This window comes from Salmo trutta, chromosome 22 (assembly GCF_901001165.1).
Source record: "Salmo trutta chromosome 22, fSalTru1.1, whole genome shotgun sequence".
NCBI classification, from domain to species: Eukaryota; Metazoa; Chordata; class Actinopteri; order Salmoniformes; family Salmonidae; genus Salmo; species Salmo trutta.
This window is the reverse complement of record NC_042978.1, coordinates 49,795,814-49,819,130: the sequence shown is the minus strand read 5'-3', so window position 1 is coordinate 49,819,130 and position 23,317 is coordinate 49,795,814. Positions and strand designations below refer to the sequence as shown.

General features: G+C 45.9%; 1 protein-coding gene across 2 annotated transcripts in view; it reads right to left on the bottom strand.

Moving 5' to 3' along the window:
* Nucleotides 1-23,317, bottom strand: part of LOC115158899 (lipoma-preferred partner homolog) — a 357,166-nt gene that overhangs the window by 280,656 nt on the left and 53,193 nt on the right. The window contains exon 3 of one of the 2 annotated variants that reach the window (XM_029708324.1): nt 9,865-9,959. The exons of the other annotated variant lie outside the window; for it this stretch is intronic. The gene's annotated coding sequence lies outside the window, so the exon portion shown is untranslated. The remainder of the gene's footprint in view (nt 1-9,864; nt 9,960-23,317) is intronic. 2 annotated transcript variants of the gene reach the window in all.

Here is a 23,317-nt window from a genome sequence, read left to right as displayed (position 1 = left end):
TCTAGACAACTTCCTGGACAAAACGTTCCACTGTAATAGTGAAGGTGTAAACGTGGCAGTAAAAAGCCTAAACAGTATATGGCCTCTCAGCTTCCCTACCAAATCTAAAAAATGTCAAGCAATGACAAATGGTTTGATGAAGAATGCAAAAACCTAAGAAAATAAATTGAGAAACCTGAGTCTACTCCTTCACTATGGCGAATCACTAAAACAATACAGAAATACACTACGGAATAAGAAGGAAATCGGCTCAACGTAACTGAAGAATCCATAGAATCTAACCACTTCTGGAAAAATTGGAAAACACTAAACAACCAACACGAAGACTTATCCAAAACGGAGATGCATGAATAAACCACTTCTCCAATCTTTAACAAAGACCAACAGCAAAAATATATATGATCAAATACAAATCTTAGAATCAACTATTAAAGACTACCAGAACCCACTGGATACTTCAATTACATTGAATGAACTGCAGGACAAAATACAAACCCTCCAACCCTAAGTGACCTGTGGTGTTGATGGTATCCTCAATGAAATGATAAAATATACAGACCACAATTCCAATTGGCGATACTAAAACTCTTTAACATCATCCTCAGCTCTGGCATCTTCCCCAATATTTGGAACCAAGGACTGATCACCCCAATCCACAAAAGTGGAGACAAATGTGACCCCAATAACTACTGTGGGATATGCGTCAACGGCAACCTTGGGAAAATCCTCTGCATTATCATTAATAGCAGACTCGTACATTTCCTCAGTGAAAACAATGTACAATTGTTGAGCAAATATTAAACTGGCTTTACACCAAATTACTGTACCACAGACCACGTATTCACCCTGCAAACCCTAACTGACAAACAAACAAACAAAGGCAAAGTCTCCTCATGCTTTGTTGATTTCAAAAAAGCTTTCAACTAAATTTGGCACGAGGGCCTGCTATACAAATAAATGGAAAGTGACGTTGGGGGAAAAACATATGACATTATAATATCCATGTACACAAACAACAAGTGTGCGGTTAAATTTGGCTAAAAACTAACATTTCTTCCCACAGGGCCGTGGGGTGAGACAGGGATGCAGCTTAAGCCCCACCCTCTTCAACATTTATATATCAACAAATTAGCGAGGGCACTAAAACAGTCTGCAGCACCCGGCCTCACCCTACTAGAATCTGAAGTAAAATGTCTACTGTTTCTGATGATCTGGTCCTTCTGTCCCCAACCAAGGAGGGCCTAAAGCAGCACCTAGATCTTCTGCACAGATTCTGCCAGACCTGGGCCCTGACAGTAAATCTCAGTAAGACAAAAACAATAGTGTTCCAAAAAAGGTCCAGTCGCCAGGACCACAAATACAAATTCCATCTAGATACAGTTGCCCTAGAGCACACAAAAAAACTATACATACCTCGGCCTGAACATCAGTGCCACAGGTAACTTCCACAAAGCTGTGAACGATCTGAGAAACAAGGCAAGAAGGGCCTTCTATGCCATCAAAAGGAACATAAAAAGCAACAATTAGGATCTTCAATCAGTTATAGAACCCATTGCCCTTTATGGTTGTGAGGTCCGTGGTCTTCTCACCAACCAAGAATTCACAAAAAATGGGACAAAACACCAAATTGAGACTTTAGAATTCTGCAAAAATATCCTGTGTACAATGTAAAACATCAAATAAAGGAAGCAATTCACAAACCTTACATAAAGCCATTACCTACACAGAGATGAACCTGGATAAGAGTCCCCTAAGCAAGCTGGTCCTGGGGCTCTGTTCACGAACACACCCCACAGAGCCCCAGGACAGCAACACAATTAGACCCAACCAAATCATGAGAAAACAAAAAGATAATTACTTGACACATTGGAAAGAATGAACAAAAAACCCCAGAACAAATTAGAATGCTAAACAGAAAGTACACAGCGGCAGAATACCTGACCACTGTGACTGACCTAAACTTAAGGAAAGCTTTGACTATGTACAGACTCAGTGAGCATAGCCTTGCTATTGAGAAAGGCCACCATAGGCAGACCTAACTCTCAAGAGAAGACAGGCTATGTGCAACACTGCCCACAAAATGAGGTGGAAACTGAGCTGTACTTCCTAACCTACTGCCAAATGTAGGACCATATTAGAGACACATATTTCCCTCAGATTACACATATCCACAAAGAATTAGAAAACAAATCCAATTTTGCTAAACTCCCATATCTACTGGGTGAAATATCACAGCAGCAAGATTTGTGACCTGTTGCCACAAGAAAAGGTCAACCAGTGAAGAACAAACACCATTGTGAATACAACCCATATTTATGTTTATTTATTTTCCCTTTTGTACTTTAACCATTTGCACATCATTACACATCATTACAACACTGTATATATACATAATATGACATTTGAAATGTCTTTATTCTCTTGGAACTTGTGTGAGAGTAATGTTTACTATTAACTTTGTATTGTATATTATCTATTTCACTTGCTTTGGCAATGTTAACATTTGATTCCCATGCCAATAAAGCCCCTTGAATTGAATTGAGAGAGATAACACAACAATGCCCAGAGAAAGAGAGAGAGAGAGAGAGAGGGAGAGAGACGAGAGAGAGAGAGAGACAGAGAGAGAGAGACGAGAGAGCTCCCACGAGAGAGAGAGCGAGACGAGAGAGCTCCCACGAGAGAGAGAGACAAGAGAGCTCCCACGAGAGAGAGAGACAAGAGAGCTCCCACGAGAGAGAGAGAGAGACGAGAGAGCTCCCACGAGAGAGAAGTGAATAGTAAAGGCATATCAGGGACTGAAACACTGTACTTATATACCAACACAAGAACAAGAGAAGGAAAGACAAACCAAACACACAAAGAGAGACAGCAGATAAAAGACTAACACATCTCATTGAGATAACAGCCCATATCTGACTACATCCCATATCTGACCACCAATGTGACTAAGACCCTAGAGCCTCTTGTTTTTGTTGCAGATGACTAGTGAGACGGAATGGAACCACAACACAGAGAGAGGAGGAAAAAGACTGAGCCATGCCCTAAAAAACAAATACATTCAGGCATCTGTCAGCTTGCTGCACCACGCGCTCCTCCGCTCTGTTTTGGGAGGAAACGTTGAATAATATACAAACACATTACAATCAGACCTCAGTGAGAGGAGAGGGCACAGTGTGAGTCAGAAGAGTGTCTCTCTCTCTCTCTCTCTCTCTCTCTCTCTCTCTCTCTCTCTCTCTCTCTCTCTCTCTCTCTCTCTCTCTCTCTCTCCCATTCTCTCTCCCATTCTCTCTCCCATTCTCTCTCCCATTCTCTCTCCCATTCTCTCTCCCATTCCAGAAATAAAAGGCAAAGCTTGGTTGTGGAGTATACACACAGTCTTCTTCTTCTTATGCCACCTGTTCAATGCTGCTAATTCAGCAAATAACAAACTGGTGTTCCCATGAGTTACTATTCAACCATCTGTCTCCACACAGAGCAACATACCCCTACTGTACCTGTTAATATGAGTTACTATTCAACCATCTGTCTCCACACAGAGCAACATACCCCTACTGTACCTGTTCCCATGAGTTACTATTCAACCATCTGTCTCCACACAGAGCAACATACCCCTACTGTACCTGTTCCCATGAGTTACTATTCAACCATCTGTCTCCACACAGAGCAACATACCCCTACTGTACCTGTTCCCATGAGTTACTATTCAACCATCTGTCTCCACACAGAGCAACATACCCCTACTGTACCTGTTCCCATGAGTTACTATTCAACCATCTGTCTCCACACAGAGCAACATACCCCTACTGTACCTGTTAATATGAGTTACTATTCAACCATCTGTCTCCACACAGAGCAACATACCCCTACTGTACCTGTTCCCATGAGTTACTATTCAACCATCTGTCTCCACACAGAGCAACATACCCCTACTGTACCTGTTAATATGAGTTACTATTCAACCATCTGTCTCCACACAGAGCAACATACCCCTACTGTACCTGTTAATATGAGTTACTATTCAACCATCTGTCTCCACACAGAGCAACATACCCCTACTGTACCTGTTAATATGAGTTACTATTCAACCATCTGTCTCCACACAGAGCAACATACCCCTACCGTACCTGTTAATATGAGTTACTATTCAACCATCTGTCTCCACACAGAGCAACATACCCCTACTGTACCTGTTAATATGAGTTACTATTCAACCATCTGTCTCCACACAGAGCAACATACCCCTACTGTACCTGTTAATATGAGTTACTATTCAACCATCTGTCTCCACACAGAGCAACATACCCCTACCGTACCTGTTAATATGAGTTACTATTCAACCATCTGTCTCCACACAGAGCAACATACCCCTACTGTACCTGTTAATATGAGTTACTATTCAACCATCTGTCTCCACACAGAGCAACATACCCCTACTGTACCTGTTAATATGGAGTTACTATTCAACCATCTGTCTCCACACAGAGCAACATACCCCTACTGTACCTGTTAATATGAGTTACTATTCAACCATCTGTCTCCACACAGAGCAACATACCCCTACTGTACCTGTTAATATGAGTTACTATTCAACCATCTGTCTCCACACAGAGCAACATACCCCTACTGTACCTGTTAATATGAGTTACTATTCAACCATCTGTCTCCACACAGAGCAACATACCCCTACTGTACCTGTTAATATGAGTTACTATTCAACCATCTGTCTCCACACAGAGCAACATACCCCTACTGTACCTGTTCCCATGAGTTACTATTCAACCATCTGTCTCCACACAGAGCAACATACCCCTACCGTACCTGTTAATATGAGTTACTATTCAACCATCTGTCTCCACACAGAGCAACATACCCCTACTGTACCTGTTAATATGAGTTACTATTCAACCATCTGTCTCCACACAGAGCAACATACCCCTACTGTACCTGTTAATATGGAGTTACTATTCAACCATCTGTCTCCACACAGAGCAACATACTCCTACTGTACCTGTTAATATAGAGTTACTATTCAACCATCTGTCTCCACACAGAGCAACATGCCCCTACTGTACCTGTTAATATGAGTTACTATTCAACCATCTGTCTCCACACAGAGCAACATACCCCTACTGTACCTGTTAATATGAGTTACTATTCAACCATCTGTCTCCACACAGAGCAACATACCCCTACTGTACCTGTTAATATGAGTTACTATTCAACCATCTGTCTCCACACAGAGCAACATACCCCTACTGTACCTGTTAATATGAGTTACTATTCAACCATCTGTCTCCACACAGAGCAACATACCCCTACTGTACCTGTTCCCATGAGTTACTATTCAACCATCTGTCTCCACACAGAGCAACATACCCCTACTGTACCTGTTAATATGAGTTACTATTCAACCATCTGTCTCCACACAGAGCAACATACCCCTACTGTACCTGTTAATATGGAGTTACTATTCAACCATCTGTCTCCACACAGAGCAACATACCCCTACTGTACCTGTTAATATGAGTTACTATTCAACCATCTGTCTCCACACAGAGCAACATACCCCTACTGTACCTGTTAATATGAGTTACTATTCAACCATCTGTCTCCACACAGAGCAACATACCCCTACTGTACCTGTTAATATGAGTTACTATTCAACCATCTGTCTCCACACAGAGCAACATACCCCTACTGTACCTGTTCCCATGAGTTACTATTCAACCATCTGTCTCCACACAGAGCAACATACCCCTACTGTACCTGTTAATATGAGTTACTATTCAACCATCTGTCTCCACACAGAGCAACATACCCCTACTGTACCTGTTAATATGGAGTTACTATTCAACCATCTGTCTCCACACAGAGCAACATACCCCTACTGTACCTGTTAATATGAGTTACTACTCAACCATCTGTCTCCACACAGAGCAACATACCCCTACTGTACCTGTTAATATGAGTTACTATTCAACCATCTGTCTCCACACAGAGCAACATACCCCTACTGTACCTGTTAATATGAGTTACTATTCAACCATCTGTCTCCACACAGAGCAACATACCCATACTGTACCTGTTAATATGAGTTACTATTCAACCATCTGTCTCCACACAGAGCAACATACTCCTACCGTACCTGTTAATATGAGTTACTATTCAACCATCTGTCTCCACACAGAGCAACATACCCCTACTGTACCTGTTAATATGAGTTACTATTCAACCATCTGTCTCCACACAGAGCAACATACCCCTACTGCACCTGTTAATATGAGTTACTATTCAACCATCTGTCTCCACACAGAGCAACATACCCCTACTGTACCTGTTAATATGAGTTACCATTCAACGATCTGTCTCCACACAGAGCAACATACCCCTACTGTACCTGTTCCCATGAGTTACTATTCAACCATCTGTCTCCACACAGAGCAACATACCCCTACTGTACCTGTTAATATGAGTTACTATTCAACCATCTGTCTCCACACAGAGCAACATACCCCTACTGTACCTGTTAATATGAGTTACTATTCAACCATCTGTCTCCACACAGAGCAACATACCCCTACTGTACCTGTTAATATGAGTTACTATTCAACCATCTGTCTCCACACAAAGCAACATACCCCTACTGTACCTGTTAATATGAGTTACTATTCAACCATCTGTCTCCACACAGAGCAACATACCCCTACTGTACCTGTTAATATGAGTTACTATTCAACCATCTGTCTCCACACAGAGCAACATACCCCTACTGTACCTGTTAATATGAGTTACTATTCAACCATCTGTCTCCACACAGAGCAACATACCCCTACTGTACCTGTTAATATGAGTTACTATTCAACCATCTGTCTCCACACAGAGCAACATACCCCTACTGTACCTGTTAATATGAGTTACTATTCAACCATCTGTCTCCACACAGAGCAACATACCCCTACCGTACCTGTTAATATGAGTTACTATTCAACCATCTGTCTCCACACAGAGCAACATACCCCTACTGTACCTGTTCCCATGAGTTACTATTCAACCATCTGTCTCCACACAGAGCAACATACCCCTACTGTACCTGTTAATATGAGTTACTATTCAACCATCTGTCTCCACACAAAGCAACATACCCCTACTGTACCTGTTAATATGAGTTACTATTCAACCATCTGTCTCCACACAGAGCAACATACCCCTACTGTACCTGTTAATATGAGTTACTATTCAACCATCTGTCTCCACACAGAGCAACATACCCCTACCGTACCTGTTAATATGAGTTACTATTCAACCATCTGTCTCCACACAGAGCAACATACCCCTACCGTACCTGTTAATATGGCCGGATTCCAAACTTCACCCTATTCCCTTTAAAGTGCACTATAAAGGCAACATGGCCCCTGTTAAAAAGTAAAAGTAGTGCACTACTTATGGAATAGGGTGCCATTCGAGACTCTTAAGTTACAGGGCCTATTAAACTAGATACAGCCTGTCTGTTCCTGCCTGGTAGAGATGGTGTTGTTGCTCCGTGACTAAAATCCCCCCTCAGACTATCTGGGTGATTAATCAATTACAGGCAGAATCATTTAGTCCTATGAGAACATGTAAACACACTGCTAGAAGACAGGAGACACCCCCACACTGTCTCTCATCTCTAATAACAGAAACAAGTCTATCAATTTACACATGGCTCTGAGTCCCAAATGGCACCCTATTTCCCACTTAGGGGACTACTTTAGACCGGGGCCCAATAGGGGACTACTTTAGACCGGGGCCCAATAGGGGACTACTTTAGACCGGGGCCCAATAGGGGACTACTTTAGACCGGGGCCCAATAGGGGACTACTTTAGACCGGGGCCCAATAGGGGACTACTTTAGACCGGGGCCCAATAGGGGACTACTTTAGACCAGGGCCCAATAGGGGACTACTTTAGACCAGGGCCCAATAGGGGACTACTTTAGACCAGGGCCCAATAGGGGACTACTTTAGACCGGGGCCCAATAGGGGACTACTTTAGACCAGGGCCCAATAGGGGACTACTTTAAACCAGGGCCCAATAGGGGACTACTTTAAACCAGGGCCCAATAGGGGACTACTTTAGACCAGGGCCCAATAGGGGACTACTTTAGACCAGGGCCAAGTACTAAGGTGTGAGTCCCAAAATGAAATAGGTTGCCATAACACCCTATAGATATTACTGTACAACACCGGGGCTGTGACAGGGGTAACACCGGGGCTCAGACAGCGGTAACACCGGGGCTCAGACAGGGGTAACACCGGGGCTCAGACAGGGGTAACACCGGGGCTCAGACAGGGGTAACACCGGGGCTCAGACAGGGGTAACACCGGGGCTCAGACAGGGGTAACACCGGGGCTCAGACAGGGGTAACACCGGGGCTCAGACAGGGGTAACACCGGGGCTCAGACAGGGGTAACACCGGGGCTCAGACAGGGGCAACACCGGGGCTCAGACAGGGGTAACACCGGGGCTCAGACAGGGGCAACACCGGGGCTCAGACAGGGGTAACACCGGGGCTCAGACAGGGGTAACACCGGGGCTCAGACAGGGGTAACACCGGGGCTCAGACAGGGGTAACACCGGGGCTCTGACAGGGGTAACACCGGGGCTCTGACAGGGGTAACACCGGGGCTAAGACAGGGGTAACACCGGGGCTAAGACAGGGGTAACACCGGGGCTCAGACAGGGGTAACACCGGGGCTCAGACAGGGGTAACACCGGGGCTCTGACAGGACTGACGGTTGCTCCCGCTATCCCTCTTTCACTTCAGATCCAGAGAATTCCCAAGGAACTCTATCCCTCTCTTTCCCAGTCTCCCTCTCTTTCCCAGTCTCCCTCTCTCTCCCCAAGTCTCTCTCCCCAAGTCTCTCTCCCCAAGTCTCTCTCCCCAGTCTCTCTCCCCAGTCTCTCTCTCCCCAGTCTCTCTCTCCCCAGTCTCTCTCTCCCCAGTCTCTCTCCCAGTCTCTCTCCCAGTCTCTCTCCCCCAGTCTCTCTCCCCCAGTCTCTCTCCCCCAGTCTCTCTCCCCCAGTCTCTCTCCCCCAGTCTCTCCCCCAGTCTCTCCTCCCAGTTCTCACTTGAGGTCACATACTTTAGGATTCAGTCAGTCTGAGAAGCCTCTTTGTGCTGGCCAATTAAGCGAAGCCTCATTTGATTAAAGGGAGTTGGAAGATGTTAAAAAGTTACGCAACAGGAACGCATCATGTCCTGTTCTCTTGATATGCAGGCCTAATTGAGCGAATTGAGGATGCATCATCCAAGAGGAAGGGAGGGAAAGAGAGGTCGACTTTGGAGTCCCTTATGTCATAAAGGGAACCTTGTGCCCTGCCACTCGCCCTGCCTCTCTGTGACCTGAACTCTCTGACACAGGTCAGTTTATATAATCCTCTTCCCCCCCTCCCCTCCCTCCCTCCCTCCCTCCTCTCCTTCCGCACTACTAATCCACTGCTGCAGCTTTTTTAAGCGTATGGAATGTGAGGCAGTTACATAAAATAAATCAATCTAACTGGTAAATTCTAGTTTCTCTCCCCCCAAAAAAATTTAAAAAGAGGAGGGAAAAAAAGAGATGCACATCAAAACAACATCACAGTCTAACGTGTCAAACACCTCTGTCTTAGAACTGCAACAGGCAGACAGACAGACAGACAGACAGACAGACAGACAGACAGACAGACAGACAGACAGACAGACAGACAGACAGACAGACAGACAGACAGACAGACAGACAGACAGACAGGAAGGGCCGGGTAACGGGCCAGGAAGGAGGTGGTTGGCTGGGGTGCTTAATGAACAGACCAGGAGAGGAGACGGGGAAAGAGAGGAATGTGACTTACCAGATTCTTCAACACACACAGAGAGAGAGAGGAGAGAAAGGGAGAGGAGAGAGTCCCTTCAGGATCACAGAGGGACCAGTCACTGGGTCAGAAACCTGGGAAACACAGACGCACAAGTCAGTAAGACATACAGGCACGGATACAGAAAGCTTTCATACCATTCCTATAGGGACAGTAACAGAAAGCTTTCATACCATACCTATAGGGACAGTAACAGAAAGCTTTCATACCATACCTATAGAGACGAATACAGAAAGCTTTCATACCATACCTATAGGGACAGTAACAGAAAGCTTTCATACCATACCTATAGAGACGAATACAGAAAGCTTTCATACCATACCTATAGGGACAGTAACAGAAAGCTTTCATACCATACCTATAGGGACGAATACAGAAAGCTTTCATACCATACCTATAGGGACAGTAACAGAAAGCTTTCATACCATACCTATAGAGACGAATACAGAAAGCTTTCATACCATACCTATAGGGACAGTAACAGAAAGCTTTCATACCATACCTATAGGGACGAATACAGAAAGCTTTCATACCATACCTATAGGGACAGTAACAGAAAGCTTTCATACCATACCTATAGGGACGAATACAGAAAGCTTTCATACCATACCTATAGGGACAGTAACAGAAAGCTTTCATACCATACCTATAGAGACGAATACAGAAAGCTTTCATACCATACCTATAGGGACAGTAACAGAAAGCTTTCATACCATACCTATAGAGACGAATACAGAAAGCTTTCATACCATACCTATAGGGACAGTAACAGAAAGCTTTCATACCATACCTATAGGGACGAATACAGAAAGCTTTCATACCATACCTATAGGGACGAATACAGAAAGCTTTCATACCATACCTATAGGGACGAATACAGAAAGCTTTCATACCATACCTATAGGGACGAATACAGAAAGCTTTCATACCATACCTATAGGGACAAATACAGAAAGCTTTCATACCATACCTATAGGGACGAATACAGAAAGCTTTCATACCATACCTATAGAGACGAATACAGAAAGCTTTCATACCATACCTATAGGGACGAATACAGAAAGCTTTCATACCATACCTATAGGGACCAATACAGAAAGCTGTCATACCATACCTATAGGGACGAATACAGAAAGCTTTCATACCATACCTATAGAGACGAATACAGAAAGCTTTCATACCATACCTATAGGGACGAATACAGAAAGCTTTCATACCATACCTATAGGGACAGTAACAGAAAGCTTTCATACCATACCTATAGGGACGAATACAGAAAGCTTTCATACCATACCTATAGGGACAGTAACAGAAAGCTTTCATACCATACCTATAGGGACAGTAACAGAAAGCTTTCATACCATACCTATAGAGACGAATACAGAAAGCTTTCATACCATACCTATAGGGACGAATACAGAAAGCTTTCATACCATACCTATAGGGACAGTAACAGAAAGCTTTCATACCATACCTATAGGGACAGTAACAGAAAGCTTTCATACCGTACCTATAGGGACAGTAACAGAAAGCTTTCATACCATACCTATAGGGACAGTAACATAAAGCTTTCATACCATACCTATAGGGACAGTAACAGAAAGCTTTCATACCATACCTATAGGGACAGTAACAGAAAGCTTTCATACCGTACCTATAGGGACAGTAACAGAAAGCTTTCATACCATACCTATAGGGACAGTAACAGAAAGCTTTCATACCATACCTATAGGGACAGTAACAGAAAGCTTTCATACCGTACCTATAGGGACGAATACAGAAAGCTTTCATACCATACCTATAGGGACAGTAACAGAAAGCTTTCATACCATACCTATAGAGACGAATACAGAAAGCTTTCATACCATACCTATAGGGACAGTAACAGAAAGCTTTCATACCATACCTATAGGGACGAATACAGAAAGCTTTCATACCATACCTATAGGGACGAATACAGAAAGCTTTCATACCATACCTATAGGGACAGTAACAGAACCAGTTTGAAAGCCTATACACCTGTTATTAAAATGAAATATGTATTTATTTATTTTTTGACAAAAAAATTTTACCATGAGATTCTCTTCGACTCGTTTTTGAAATGTTCACAGACTACATGACTTTTGACAACAGAACCTACAGTACAATTCCCTATTAACAATTGTATATATTTCCCCAGACATTCGGATATTGATAAACATGTTGTGTTTTCGTCTATTTCTGGTGCTGTGTCTGTGTTAATTATTAATAACTTAACAAATATGATATTTGATTATAATCCAGGTACAGCAGGTAAATATGGGGAGGACTAGCCTAGTGTCCCCTGGGATGTTCTCTCCCTGTTCAGTATGGGGAGGACTAGCCTAGTGTCTCCTGGGATGTTCTCTCCCTGTTCAGTATGGGGAGGACTAGCCTAGTGTCTCCTGGGATGTTCTCTCCCTGTTCAGTATGGGGAGGACTAGCCTAGTGTCTCCTGGGATGTTCTCTCCCTGTTCAGTATGGGGAGGACTAGCCTAGTGTCCCCTGGGATGTTCTCTCCCTGTTCAGTATGGGGAGGACTAGCCTAGTGTCCCCTGGGATGTTCTCTCCCTGTTCAGTATGGGGAGGACTAGCCTAGTGTCCCCTGGGATGTTCTCTCCCTGTTCAGTATGGGGAGGACTAGCCTAGTGTCTCCTGGGATGTTCTCTCCCTGTTCAGTATGGGGAGGACTAGCCTAGTGTCTCCTGGGATGTTCTCTCCCTGTTCAGTATGGGGAGGACTAGCCTAGTGTCCCCTGGGATGTTCTCTCCCTGTTCAGTATGGGGAGGACTAGCCTAGTGTCTCCTGGGATGTTCTCTCCCTGTTCAGTATGGGGAGGACTAGCCTAGTGTCTCCTGGGATGTTCTCTCCCTGTTCAGTATGGGGAGGACTAGCCTAGTGTCCCCTGGGATGTTCTCTCCCTGTTCAGTATGGGGAGGACTAGCCTAGTGTCCCCTGGGACGTTCTCTCCCTGTTCAGTATGGGGAGGACTAGCCTAGTGTCCCCTGGGATGTTCTCTCCCTGTTCAGTATGGGGAGGACTAGCCTAGTGTCTCCTGGGATGTTCTCTCCCTGTTCAGTATGGGGAGGACTAGCCTAGTGTCTCCTGGGATGTTCTCTCCCTGTTCAGTATGGGGAGGACTAGCCTAGTGTCTCCTGGGATGTTCTCTCCCTGTTCAGTATGGGGAGGACTAGCCTAGTGTCTCCTGGGATGTTCTCTCCCTGTTCAGTATGGGGAGGACTAGCCTAGTGTCTCCTGGGATGTTCTCTCCCTGTTCAGTATGGGGAGGACTAGCCTAGTGTCTCCTGGGACGTTCTCTCCCTGTTCAGGGCCCTTTTGTTCTGTGATAAATTGACGTTGCCAGATCCTGACGTTGCCGCGTTGTGGGGTACACTAAAGGGAGCGTTGTGGGGTACACTACAGGGAGGAGGAGTGTTGTGGGGTACACTACAGGGAGGAGGAGTGTTGTGGGGTACACTACAGGGAGGAGGAGTGTTGTGGGGTACACTACAGGGAGGAGGAGTGTTGTGGGGTACACTACAGTGAGCGTTGTGGGGTACACTACAGGGAGTGTTGTGGGGTACACTACAGGGAGCGTTGTGGGGTACACTACAGGGAGGAGGAGTGTTGTGGGGTACACTAAAGGGAGGAGGAGTGTTGTGGGGTACACTACAGTGAGCGTTGTGGGGTACACTACAGGGAGTGTTGTGGGGTACACTACAGGGAGTGTTGTGGGGTACACTACAGGGAGTGTTGTGGGGTACACTACAGGGAGTGTTGTGGGGTACACTACAGGGAGCGTTGTGGGGTACACTACAGGGAGTGTTGTGGGGTACACTACAGGGAGCGTTGTGGGGTACACTACAGGGAGCGTTGTGGGGTACACTACAGGGAGGAGGAGTGTTGTGGGGTACACTACAGGGAGCGTTGTGGGGTACACTACAGGGAGGAGGAGTGTTGTGGGGTACACTACAGGGAGGAGGAGTGTTGTGGGGTACACTACAGGGAGTGTTGTGGGGTACACTACAGGGAGTGTTGTGGGGTACACTACAGGGAGTGTTGTGGGGTACACTACAGGGAGTGTTGTGGGGTACACTACAGGGAGTGTTGTGGGGTACACTACAGGGAGCGTTGTGGGGTACACTACAGGGAGTGTTGTGGGGTACACTACAGGGAGCGTTGTGGGGTACACTACAGGGAGTGTTGTGGGGTACACTACAGGGAGGAGGAGTGTTGTGGGGTACACTACAGGGAGGAGGAGTGTTGTGGGGTACACTACAGGGAGAAGGAGTGTTGTGGGGTACACTACAGGGAGGAGGAGTGTTGTGGGGTACACTACAGGGAGTGTTGTGGGGTACACTACAGGGAGGAGGAGTGTTGTGGGGTACACTACAGGGAGCGTTGTGGGGTACACTACAGGGAGGAGGAGTGTTGTGGGGTACACTACAGGGAGGAGGAGCGTTGTGGGGTACACTACAGGGAGCGTTGTGGGGTACACTACAGGGAGTGTTGTGGGGTACACTACAGGGAGTGTTGTGGGGTACACTACAGGGAGTGTTGTGGGGTACACTACAGGGAGTGTTGTGGGGTACACTACAGGGAGGAGGAGTGTTGTGGGGTACACTACAGGGAGTGTTGTGGGGTACACTACAGGGAGGAGGAGCGTTGTGGGGTACACTACAGGGAGTGTTGTGGGGTACACTACAGGGAGGAGGAGTGTTGTGGGGTACACTACAGGGAGGAGGAGTGTTGTGGGGTACACTACAGGGAGGAGGAGTGTTGTGGGGTACACTACAGGGAGTGTTGTGGGGTACACTACAGGGAGGAGGAGTGTTGTGGGGTACACTACAGGGAGTGTTGTGGGGTACACTACAGGGAGTGTTGTGGGGTACACTACAGGGAGGAGGAACGTTGTGGGGTACACTACAGGGAGTGTTGTGGGGTACACTACAGGGAGCGTTGTGGGGTACACTACAGGGAGCGTTGTGGGGTACACTACAGGGAGCGTTGTGGGGTACACTACAGGGAGCGTTGTGGGGTACACTACAGGGAGGAGGAACGTTGTGGGGTACACTACAGGGAGTGTTGTGGGGTACACTACAGGGAGTGTTGTGGGGTACACTACAGGGAGTGTTGTGGGGTACACTACAGGGAGCGTTGTGGGGTACACTACAGGGAGCGTTGTGGGGTACACTACAGGGAGGAGGAGTGTTGTGGGGTACACTACAGGGAGGAGGAGCGTTGTGGGGTACACTACAGGGAGGAGGAGTGTTGTGGGGTACACTACAGGGAGCGTTGTGGGGTACACTACAGGGAGGAGGAGCGTTGTGGGGTACACTACAGGGAGGAGGAGTGTTGTGGGGTACACTACAGGGAGCGTTGTGGGGTACACTACAGGGAGTGTTGTGGGGTACACTACAGGGAGCGTTGTGGGGTACACTACAGGGAGCGTTGTGGGGTACACTACAGGGAGGAGGAGTGTTGTGGGGTACACTACAGGGAGGAGGAGTGTTGTGGGGTACACTACAGGGAGTGTTGTGGGGTACACTACAGGGAGCGTTGTGGGGTACACTACAGGGAGCGTTGTGGGGTACACTACAGGGAGCGTTGTGGGGTACACTACAGGGAGCGTTGTGGGGTACACTACAGGGAGCGTTGTGGGGTACACTACAGGGAGTGTTGTGGGGTACACTACAGGGAGGAGGAGTGTTGTGGGGTACACTACAGGGAGCGTTGTGGGGTACACTACAGGGAGCGTTGTGGGGTACACTACAGGGAGGAGGAGCGTTGTGGGGTACACTACAGGGAGGAGGAGTGTTGTGGGGTACACTACAGGGAGGAGGAGCGTTGTGGGGTACACTACAGGGAGGAGGAGTGTTGTGGGGTACACTACAGGGAGGAGGAGTGTTGTGGGGTACACTACAGGGAGGAGGAGTGTTGTGGGGTACACTACAGGGAGGAGGAGCGTTGTGGGGTACACTACAGGGAGGAGGAGTGTTGTGGGGTACACTACAGGGAGGAGGAGCGTTGTGGGGTACACTACAGGGAGTGTTGTGGGGTACACTACAGGGAGTGTTGTGGGGTACACTACAGGGAGTGTTGTGGGGTACACTACAGGGAGTGTTGTGGGGTACACTACAGGGAGGAGGAGTGTTGTGGGGTACACTACAGGGAGGAGGAGTGTTGTGGGGTACACTACAGGGAGTGTTGTGGGGTACACTACAGGGAGTGTTGTGGGGTACACTACAGGGAGTGTTGTGGGGTACACTACAGGGAGTGTTGTGGGGTACACTACAGGGAGGAGGAGTGTTGTGGGGTACACTACAGGGAGCGTTGTGGGGTACACTACAGGGAGGAGGAGTGTTGTGGGGTACACTACAGGGAGTGTTGTGGGGTACACTACAGGGAGTGTTGTGGGGTACACTACAGGGAGCGTTGTGGGGTACACTACAGGGAGTGTTGTGGGGTACACTACAGGGAGTGTTGTGGGGTACACTACAGGGAGGAGGAGTGTTGTGGGGTACACTACAGGGAGGAGGAGTGTTGTGGGGTACACTACAGGGAGGAGGAGTGTTGTGGGGTACACTACAGGGAGTGTTGTGGGGTACACTACAGGGAGTGTTGTGGGGTACACTACAGGGAGTGTTGTGGGGTACACTACAGGGAGTGTTGTGGGGTACACTACAGGGAGGAGGAGTGTTGTGGGGTACACTACAGGGAGGAGGAGCGTTGTGGGGTACACTACAGGGAGGAGGAGTGTTGTGGGGTACACTACAGGGAGGAGGAGTGTTGTGGGGTACACTACTATACTTTATGTTTCTGCTTTGGGTTTTGCACACACACACACACACACACCCGCGCACACACACACAGTAACTCTGAACTTCATATTCAAGCAGCATACTAAAGCATTCTTCTAATTACGTTGGTAAGCAGTTTATAATAGCAGTAAGGCACCTCGGGGGTTTGTGGTATATGTCCATTATACCACGGCTAAGGGCTGGGTTAGGTACAACGCAACGCGGTGCGTCGTGCATAAGAACAGCCCTTCGCCGTGGTATAATGGACATATACCACACCTCTTCGTGCCTTTACTGCTTAATTATATGAAACCTTACGTACAATCACTAACTATTTTACTGCTCATGCAAATAATAACTTCATGTACTTGCATATTTAGCTGATAATATCTCTTCAGTGTGGCCATTTTGGAAACTGTCATTGGATTCAAATGTTATTAGAGTCTACGTTTGTGTAAAGTGGTTACATTCAACTAGCAGTTAGCATCATTATCATTTGGTGGATTATGTCGGTCTGTGTGTAATAACAAAAACATCCTATTAAAATAGCAGACTACCAACACAACAATACTCCAATCAAGAACATATTCCAAAAAAGGACTAAAAATATCCTCCACTCATCACTACCACTGCAGTGAAGGGTAGAGCATCACGTTCTCAGGGGAACTGGTGGGGGGGGGGGGTAGAAACCATCCATCACACCTTCCCTACAAAATGAGATTTTCCCAGCAGCCATCAGAAGAGGAAATAAGCATGTTTTGTAAATATATGGTATCAAACTGTCTGCTGGTGAAATAGCTACGGCTTAAACACATCTAGCCAGCAGGAGGAGGTACCCAGAGTCAGAGCCAAGTTTCCACGGCTGTGTCCCAATATGGCACCCTATATTCCCTACATAGTGCACTACTTTAGATCAGAGAACCATAAGGAATAGGGTGCCATTTGCAACACAGAGCAAGGCAGTAGGAGTAGTATGACTAGCCTAATAGATTAAACTCTCCAGTAATATCCTCATGGCCTTAAGCCATGGGGCAGAAATCCATAGCCGGAGAATGAATTCCTCGCTACCACTTCAACTTGATGACTCACTTATGTAACCATTCCAATAATCGTTATAATTATATATATATATATATTTTAAAAACAACATTCTACAGTACCGGGCGATTTCTTTCCAACGTAGATACAGTGTGAACTTGGCTGAGCAACTGGAGAAGAAGAAAAACAAATACCCCCACTTTACTAAAAGCCACTGTTAGGAGACTCCCTGGCAAGAACACACATCCTCTATATAAACCAAGACATTTCTTCATATTCAAATAAATGGCTGCAATTTAAATGTAATTCCAAATCCATTAAGATAATGTACGTTAAACCATTTTTTGAAACCCAGCAGTCCTTTCTAAAAAGAAGAGCAAGGAGATAAATAGTATTATCTAGATCATTTAACACCCGGATATGGGAACCAGTTCTAATCAAACTTAAATGATCAGACAATTCAAGTACATTAGGCCATTAACACAATTTCAAAGAGGCCTAATCTGTCAAAGAAAAATGTAATTTAGTCGTTGAAAAAAGGTCTTTATGCTTTTGGAGTAGGAAGGGACTGACTTCCACTGACAATTTTTATTCTTTTTTCTTTAACAAGTTAAGAAATATCCTGAGAAAAAATGGCCTCCAGATCCATAGTTGAAAACTATATACAGACAGATACCTAGAGCAGAAAAGAGAGAGGGGCCTGGATCCTGCTGACCTCTCTGGTTAGGGCCTCCTGAGTGGCTCAGTGGTCTAAAGGCACTGCATCTCAGTGCTAGAGGTGTCACTACAGACACCCTGGTTCGAATCCAGGCTGTATCACAACCGGCCGTGATTGGGAGTCCCACAATTAGCCCAGTTTCATCCGGGTTAGGGTTTGGCCGGGGGAAGGCCGTCATTGTAAATAAGAATTTGACTTAACTTTATTTAACTAGGCAAGTCAGTTCAGAACAAACTCTTATTTACAATGACGGCCTAGGAACAGTGGGTTAACTTGCCTTGTTCAGGGACAGAACGACAGATTTTTACCTTGTCAGCTCGGGGATTTGATCTTGCAACCACTAGGCTACCCACTAGGCTACCCACTAGGCTACCCACTAGGCTACCCACTAGGCTACCTGCCGCAGCCTGACTTGCCTAGTTAAATTAAGGCTCAATAAATGGGTCTGTGTTGCTACTGTGGATCTATTTCTACGGGGCCTAAGAAAACATACAGTACTGTAAAAAATATATATATATTTGCCCTCTTACACTCAATAACTGGTTCGCCACCTTTAGCTGCAATGACTCCAACCAAACGCTTCCTGTTGTTGTTGATCAGTCTCTCTCATCACTGTTTGACCGTTGGTATGATGTTCGCACTGTGGAATGCAGTGTTTGGTTTTCCCCAGGCATAACGGGACCCATGTCGTCCATGGTGGTGGTAGTGTGATGGTTTTGGGGGGGATGATTTGCTGCCTCACGACCTGGACCACTTTTTATTGATAAATGGAACCATGAATTCTGCTCTGTATGAGACCATTCTACAAGAGAATTATCAGGCCGCCCGTCAGAGAGCTGAAGAGCAGCTGGGTCATGCTGCAAGACAATGATCCGAAACACATAATCAAGTCCACATGAAAATGACAAAAATAGCTACAAATTTCAAGTTTCATAATGGCCCTGGTCAAAGTCCAGACCTAATCCCAATTCAGATGTTGTGGCAGGACAAACCCACAAATGTAGCTGATTTAAAGCAGTTCTGCATGAAAGAGTGGGAAAAAAATTCCTCCACAGTGATGTGAGAGACTGATCAACAGCAACAGGAAGTGTTTGGTTGGAGTCATTACAGCTAAATATGGCATAGCCAGAAAGGGGGCAATTACATTTTCACACAGGGGAATTGGGTGCTACATATGTTGTTAATTAAATAAAATAAGTATCCATTATTAAAAAAGAATTGTAAACTCACGTTCCCTTTATCTAAGATTACGTTTTGGTTGAAAATCAGATATCATTCAGTGTCAGAAATATGTAAAAATAGAGAAAATCAGAAAGGAGGAAAATAGTTACTGTACTATATTAGTGGGTCCATTCTCTCTGGTGTGGATGAGCAGTAGTTATACTAGTGGGTCCATTCTCTCTGGTGTGGATGAGCAGTAGTTATACTAGTGGGTCCATTCTCTCTGGTGTGGATGAGCAGTAGTTATACTAGTGGGTCCATTCTCTCTGGTGTGGATGAGCAGTAGTTATACTAGTGGGTCCATTCTCTCTGGTGTGGATGAGCAGTAGTTATACTAGTGGGTCCATTCTCTCTGGTGTGGATGAGCAGTAGTTATACTAGTGGGTCCATTCTCTCTGGTGTGGATGAGCAGTAGTTATACTAGTGGGTCCATTCTCTCTGGTGTGGATGAGCAGTAGTTATACTAGTGGGTCCATTCTCTCTGGTGTGGATGAGCAGTAGTTATACTAGTGGGTCCATTCTCTCTGGTGTGGATGAGCAGTAGTTATACTAGTGGGTCCATTCTCTCTGGTGTGGATGAGCAGTAGTTATACTAGTGGGTCCATTCTCTCTGGTGTGGATGAGCAGTAGTTATACTAGTGGGTCCATTCTCTCTGGTGTGGATGAGTAGTAGTTATAATAGTGGGTCCATTCTCTCTGGTGTGGATGAGCAGTAGTTATACTAGTGGGTCCATTCTCTCTGGTGTGGATGAGCAGTAGTTATACTAGTGGGTCCATTCTCTCTGGTGTGGATGAGCAGTAGTTATACTAGTGGGTCCATTCTCTCTGGTGTGGATGAGCAGTAGTTATACTAGTGGGTCCGTTCTCTCTGGTGTGGATGAGCAGTAGTTATACTAGTGGGTCCGTTCTCTCTGGTGTGGATGAGCAGTAGTTATACTAGTGGGTCCATTCTCTCTGGTGTGGATGAGCAGTAGTTATACTAGTGGGTCCATTCTCTCTGGTGTGGATGAGCAGTAGTTATACTAGTGGGTCCATTCTCTCTGGTGTGGATGAGCAGTAGTTATACTAGTGGGTCCATTCTCTCTGGTGTGGATGAGCAGTAGTTATACTAGTGGGTCCATTCTCTCTGGTGTGGATGAGCAGTAGTTATACTAGTGGGTCCATTCTCTCTGGTGTGGATGAGCAGTAGTTATACTAGTGGGTCCATTCTCTCTGGTGTGGATGAGCAGTAGTTATACTAGTGGGTCCATTCTCTCTGGTGTGGATGAGCAGTAGTTATACTAGTGGGTCCATTCTCTCTGGTGTGGATGAGCAGTAGTTATACTAGTGGGTCCATTCTCTCTGGTGTGGATGAGCAGTAGTTATACTAGTGGGTCCATTCTCTCTGGTGTGGATGAGCAGTAGTTATACTAGTGGGTCCATTCTCTCTGGTGTGGATGAGCAGTAGTTATACTAGTGGGTCCATTCTCTCTGGTGTGGATGAGCAGTAGTTATACTAGTGGGTCCATTCTCTCTGGTGTGGATGAGCAGTAGTTATACTAGTGGGTCCATTCTCTCTGGTGTGGATGAGCAGTAGTTATACTAGTGGGTCCATTCTCTCTGGTGTGGATGAGCAGTAGTTATATTAGTGGGTCCATTCTCTCTGGTGTGGATGAGCAGTAGTTATACTAGTGGGTCCATTCTCTCTGTGGACAGACAGACTGACACTGTGCTCCTTAAGTGCTCCCTCCTTCTGCAGACAGGCAACAGGCAGGTTGATGGTCTCTGAGTGTTTACAGGCTATAAAGGTACAACGAAGACCATGAAAAATACATATCCCTCAAATCACCTTGGCCTTTACTCTCTCTGTCAGGGCTTCATAGTGTATTTATAACATACCAAGCAGTGAAGTCTTATTTTTAAAGCATATCAGTCCCTAAGAGCAAAGTGAAATGCATGTTTCAGGTGAATAAAATGCACTTGTTAGGGTACCTTTTCTAAACTAGGTACAAATGGGTCTGAAACGGTTATGCCCCAGGGCAGCAGCTTCTACCAGAGCAGAACCAAGGACCAGAGACCGCCACCTCAGTTCAGGAAGACATAAAGGTCCTGTGAGTCTCACCAACCAAGAGGAGACATAAAGATCCTGTGAGTCTCACCAACCAAGAGGAGACATAAAGATCATGTGAGTCTCAGCAACCAAGAGGAGACATAATGATCCTGTGAGTCTCACCAACCAAGAGGAGACATAATGATCCTGTGAGTCTCAGCAACCAAGAGGAGACATAATGCGTTGGATAAAATCTTCTGCTAAGGGACATACTGTTTAGGGTTCGTGGGGATTGTGATACATTAATCACCATGTTGACCTTACATCAACAAATAAATCATCCCAGACCTTCACCGTGAAATCATCCCAGACCATCACCGTGAAATCATCCCAGACCTTCACCAATAAATCATCCCAGACCATCACCGTGAAATCCTCCCAGACCATCACCCAGACCATCACCGTGAAATCCTCCCAGACCATCACCGTGAAATCCTCCCAGACCATCACCGTGAAATCCTCCCAGACCATCACCGTGAAATCCTCCCAGACCATCACCGTGAAAACATCCCAGACCATCACCGTGAAAACATCTCAGACCATCACCGTGAAAACATCCCAGACCATCACCGTGAAACATCCCAGACCATCACCGTGAAATCATCCCAGACCATCACCGTGAAATCATCCCAGACCATCACCGTGAAATCATCCCAGACCATCACAGTGAAATCATCCCAGACCATCACCGTGAAAACATCCCAGACCAGCACCGTGAAAACATCCCAGACCATCACCGTGAAAACATCCCAGACCATCACCGTGAAATCATCCCAGACCATCACCGTGAAAACATCCCAGACCATCACCGTGAAAACATCCCAGACCATCACCGTGAAAACATCCCAGACCATCACCGTGAAAACATCCCAGACCATCACCGTGAAATCATCCCAGACCATCACCGTGAAAACATCCCAGACCATCACCGTGAAAACATCCCAGACCATCACCGTGAAATCATCCCAGACCATCACCGTGATACAGTAGATGCTATACCCTATATGCCCTATACCCTCTTTTCTCGTGACAACATGGTATTTTCAATAAATGTTTGTCATATCAGTTAGTAACTGGGTTAGACAAGCCTCTCTCGCTCTCTGCTTGTAGTGAATGGTTGATGTCCCATTGACATTCCCCAGTTCCTCTTCATGGAGAAAAACCTTAAATAATGTATTGAGAAATGTTTGCAAGATGACCTTATCTTCTGAGCAGTGAGAGGTGAGGAGTCAGTCAAGACAATGCTAGGGAAGCAGTAGGATTTAGCTTCCATTCAGAATTCACTGGTTGAAACCGGGTCACTAGCATCACCATGGAAACTTGGCTAACATAATTTTAGTTCAAACGTAATTTCTGAAAGACGACGAGAGGAACCATGCTTTGGCTTAGATTGAGGCACTCAATAGTTTGTATTAACAGGGATGTTGTAGTGATGTTATAGCCCAGTGTGTGTACCTCTAACATCCTTAGGAGGAGAGAAGAGAGGGGAGGGGAGGCGACTGGGGTCAAAAACCCATGGAAATTTGTAGTGGTAATTGCGCATTGTCT